Source organism: Macrobrachium rosenbergii, chromosome 36 (assembly GCF_040412425.1).
Source record: "Macrobrachium rosenbergii isolate ZJJX-2024 chromosome 36, ASM4041242v1, whole genome shotgun sequence".
In the NCBI taxonomy this organism is placed as follows: Eukaryota; Metazoa; Arthropoda; class Malacostraca; order Decapoda; family Palaemonidae; genus Macrobrachium; species Macrobrachium rosenbergii.
Window position 1 is genome coordinate 22,860,125 of NC_089776.1, and position 5,000 is coordinate 22,865,124.

The window sequence follows — 5,000 nt, forward strand, 5'->3', positions numbered from 1 at the left end:
TGGCCTCCCTTTGTACGTATCTAGTGTAATTACCTGTGTTTGTTGCATTTTCCCCCAGATGCTGTATTTGACATTTTGTGTTTCATAATATCTGGTTGATTTAAGGAAGTTTTTAAGGGGATACTGAGCGTGCTTGGACTGGGATTTTGTATTGTTTCGTCTCGTAGTGTGTATTTTATGACTGGTAATAATAATGGTAACAGTAATGTGTCCAAGTCCCACATCTTTCCCCCTTCTCTTGCTCTTTTTGTTTTAAGCTAGATTATTGACTTTGATAATGTATCTGACTGTTTGCTCGTGTTTATCCATTCTCTATGACCGTTGATGCATATTATTCGGAGGTAGTCTATACTGTAAATGCCATGAATGTATTAATGTTTAATGGTGATTCAGCAATAAGGGCTTCTCTCTTCACATTGATACATAAAACCTGCTTAATTTGAAAATATTAAAACGCCACAAGTTTCATTGTTCTACATTGACCACGGATTTTAAATTATCTCGGATTTTGAATTATCTTCAAACCTTTTCACCTCCAAAAATGAAGTTGGATAGATGGCATGAGTTTAACGAAATTATTTTGAAGGGGTGGATTGTGGACCGGGGAAAGGTTGATTAGTTGTTGAGATGGTTTCGGATCCAGGACGTTTTCCATTTTGGTAAGCATTGCGAGGTTGGGAGTTTTTCTATTTTATTACCAATTTCTCAAATTTCTCCAGAGTAAATACCACATCTTAATTTTTTTTTAAATCAGCCTTGTTTCCTTTGATATTAGTAGAGGTTTGTGTGTGCATTCAAGTTTTAATTTGCGTTGCATGGTGGTGCTTCACCTTTTTTTCTCTGATCATTGGACTATTTAATTTTTTATAAACAAAGCCAATATGCATTTAGGAAAATCTAAAGATTATAGATGCAAGCTTGGAAGGGTTAGCTAGCGTAGTGCCCAGAGACTAGGAACAGGTTGCAAGATGAAAATTTTAGTATGAGTGTAAATGGTCTAGCAATGGAAAAGAATGAGTGTGAAAGAGAATCGTTTTGGAAGATTGAACCTGTCTAACTGGGTTTGAATTACATAAGAGGGTGATTGTGCTAGGTGATTTGAATGTGGATGCAAGTGACAGAGAAGGAGATGATAATATTGGTAGGTATGGAGCTCCTTGAGACACTGAGAATGGACAGACTATTTTTGAAAATTAGGCTGGAAAGAAGTTTTGGTTGTCTGAAATACATGGTTGCCAAAATGAAATAAATATACTTTGGAAAGATATATTGAAGTTGTATAACAGGAGTATTATTTACTGTGATCCTCATAATCTAGGTGGTTCATAGTTACCACATGAGGTTAACTAAACACCACACACACACATATAAATATAAATATATATATATATATATATATATATATATATATATATATATATATATATATATATATATATATATATATATATATATATATATATATATATATATATATATATATATATATATATATATATATATATATATATATATATATATATGTAAATTCTAAAGGTCAAGCAAGTTATATTTATAAGATGTCTTCACTACTCTAGGATCCTTCGAAGTCGTCTTCAGCTCCTGGAACATTCCTGGAGAAACGCCCATTGGATTATAACGTCTTTTTGAAGTCTTAAAGACTCCAGGATCATGTGAAGCCGTCTTCAGCTGGAGAACCCCCCATTGGATTACAAAGTCTTCTTGAAGACGTCTTCCGGAGCTGAAGACGACTTCAAAGGATCCTGGAGTAGTGAGTAGATGTCTTCAATTCCTATAATCCAATGGGCGGTTCTGCAGCTGAAAATGGCTTCACATAATCCAGGAGTCTTTAAGACTTCAAGAAGACGTTATAATCCAATGGGCGTTTCTCCAGGAATGCTTCAGGAGCTGAAGACGACTTAAAAGGATCCTGGAGTAGTGAAGACGTCCTATAAATATAACTTGCTTGACCTTTAGAACTTATGAAGTGTTTAATTAACCTCATGTGGTAACTATGAACCACCTGCACTAGGGGAGGGGGAAGGGGAAGGGGAAGAGGATGGACACATGCAGCCGCCCCCCCCCCAACACACACACACACAAACACAGACAGAAAGGCAGCCAAGGAAATTAATACAATAGATTGTGAGAAGAGGAATGGTTGCAACAAATGTGAAGACAGAAATACAAAGGAGAGACATTGTTGAAAATGTAAGTGTAGTAAGGACAAGCAAAGGGATTCTCTCTCTCTCTCTCTCTCTCTCTCTCTCTCTCTCTCTCTCTCTCTCTCTCTCTCTCTCTCTCTCTCTCTCTCTCTTGTAGCCTATGTACATGATTGGGTTTATCTTTTGGTTTAAAAAATAGAAAATGAGAAAATACAATAAAAATATAAACGAAAATACTGTAGTATAAAATATAAATGAAAAGTGAAGGAGTGTGTGTGTTACTGTACTTAGGTTTCAGTGTAACCATACCTCTCTCTCTCTCTCTCTCTCTCTCTCTCTCTCTCTCTCTCTCTCCATTCCATTACCATATCTCAGAACTGTACGTATCCTTTGATAAAATATGAATTACAGTATCATAAACGTAGAAACACAAACCAAAGAAGCTCTATCAAAATTAATCAGATCTACCTAGCCCTCTTAGCCCATCCAACGCTGCACTGCACCCCCCCCCCCGACCTCCCAGCCAGAGAAACTGCTCCCCAGCTCCAGCCACCTTCCAAAATAACCCCTTCACAGGTTCCTCTACACAGCCTTACTGCCCCTCCTCCCCGATGGTGCTCTGCCAACCGACCACCCCCCAACATGGAAACTTCTTGAAGACTCTCTCACCCCCCAAAACCTTATCTCAGTCAGTCTGAGTGTAGGCAGTGTTACCAACATTTTCCTGAGGCCAAGAATCATAGCCAGCCATAGGAGGGTGGTTTTTTTAATTTTTTTTATATTTCTATATATCATATCTTTGGGGCCTTGGTCTGGGTGTGTTGGATAATGTCGAGCATCAGATAATGGTGATCAGGATAACTGAGGATTACTTATACATGTGTGTGTGCATAGGTGTGTGTATGTATGTTTGTAGATATATATATATATATATATATATATATATATATATATATATATATATATATATATATATATATATATATATATATATATATATATATATATATATGAATATATATGAAAATTTCGAACATGAAGTTCAACCAAGCTGGTCAGTCCCTCGTACTATCGTTTTCATAATGTAAAATTCTCTGTCTTCCTCTTTTTTTCCTTATCATTTGCTCTAGCCTTTAAAGGGTCGTATGTTATCAGTTAATGGGAGACGCACTTGAGGAACACTTTTCTTGCAGTGGCGTTCTAATTATGTTATCTTGCGTGTGTTGTCGTCACCATAATTTAATTTTTATTGTAGCCTGAATGGGGCTCCAGTGTTGGCAATAATTAATGACTGATTTTCACATATATGTCTTTTACATATTTTTATTATTTCGAAGTGATGTATATCGTTAAAATATTTTTCCAACGATGGTAAGTATTCACAGTTAAGTAAAAGAAATTAAAATGAAAATGTTAACTGGAGCTCTTTATATATACAATTGCGGTTCTCATACTGCTTTTTGTTTTTCTAGTTTCAAGGTTGAATGCGAAAAACAAGATCTCTAGGTATCGAGCAATATGCTTTTCCTCCTGACCGAAGTCAAAGAATGTTAAATGCCTTTTAGTTTCCGGTTTTTTTTTTTTTTATTTTGTGGGTATGAAATTTTGAAAACACAATCCCAAAGTTTCCAGGCAAAGTTTTTTTTTTATTATGAAAAGGAGATAAAAGCTACTGTGTGTCAGGACATTTATAAAACTATTACGAGGAAATACAATAAAGTAAGGAGCACCATCTCTTTAGCAAGGAAATATACTTTGAGCAAAAACATTTCTGGTCAAGAATTGAAGAGCCGTGTCGTAAAGTAAATACGTCCTTTTGTGAGATAGGTGGATTTTCTCTGCCACGCTCACCAACGTTTTTTCAACATAAAAGATGAGAACGTTCTGGGGAAAAATTTTCCCCCCGCTTCGGTGAAAGCATCTTCTTCAAGGCTCTCTAAGAAAAAGGTCCATCGGATATTTTGCCTGTTAATTACGCGAAGGATTTCACGTGAATTATGTGCTCTAGAGGCATTCCAGTTCTCTCCTTTTGGATGCTTTATGAATTAGCGTGGAAGACTGAAGAAATAATTTGACCAATATTTTAGTTTTTAAGCATATTTCAAAATAAAGAAGAAAAATACTCCATACTTATGTATATACCATTGTCGCTCCATCTCTTTGGTATAGACTTGAAATAAAAATAATATAATGTTCACTTTATGGGTACTCCTTTTCTAGTTGATAAAAGAGGGGCTTCCGCTAACGGTAATTTTATTACAGTGGGAGAATGCATACCCAACTCACGCCAGCTCTTCGATTCTTTGTTTTACATCAGTAGTAATACCACCTCTAATTGAAACAGCACAGACTAATAATAATATACAGTTAAACTGCACCATTAAGAGGCCAATGGATGCAGCCATTAAGGCGCTAATCTGATTAAGGAGAGAACAGTCAACCTGCGCTTCTAATACAGTCAGCCGTGGTTCCTGCTTAAAAGGGGATTTTTGGTTGTCAAAATGAATGCCTGTTTACAGAACACTGTGAGATGGATGGCTGTTGCAAGTGAATGTTTGCTAATACAATCTCAGTTTATTAACAAGCGTTAGGTCAATCTAGAAAGATAATGGGATTATTGATGGGGCTGCCTTGGCAATAAACTCGAGTGCAGAGCCGTGTAAGTTATGAGCGCTATTAGTGGAGTTTGAGCCCGAATGATGATATTATTAAGGACTCTGGAGAATACATGAATCAAATCTGATAACTGCACACGCTTACCTAAATTATTCCTCACGCCTCCCCAAGAGATTATGGAAAATGAAGAAAACTTTATAGAGAAATCTATGCATATTT

The 5,000-nt window shown here is 36.2% G+C and overlaps 1 long non-coding RNA gene across 1 annotated transcript in view; it reads left to right on the forward strand.

Moving 5' to 3' along the window:
• LOC136825014 (uncharacterized) overlaps positions 1–5,000 on the forward strand; it is a 653,512-nt gene that overhangs the window by 182,924 nt on the left and 465,588 nt on the right. The gene's annotated exons all lie outside the window — the stretch shown is intronic.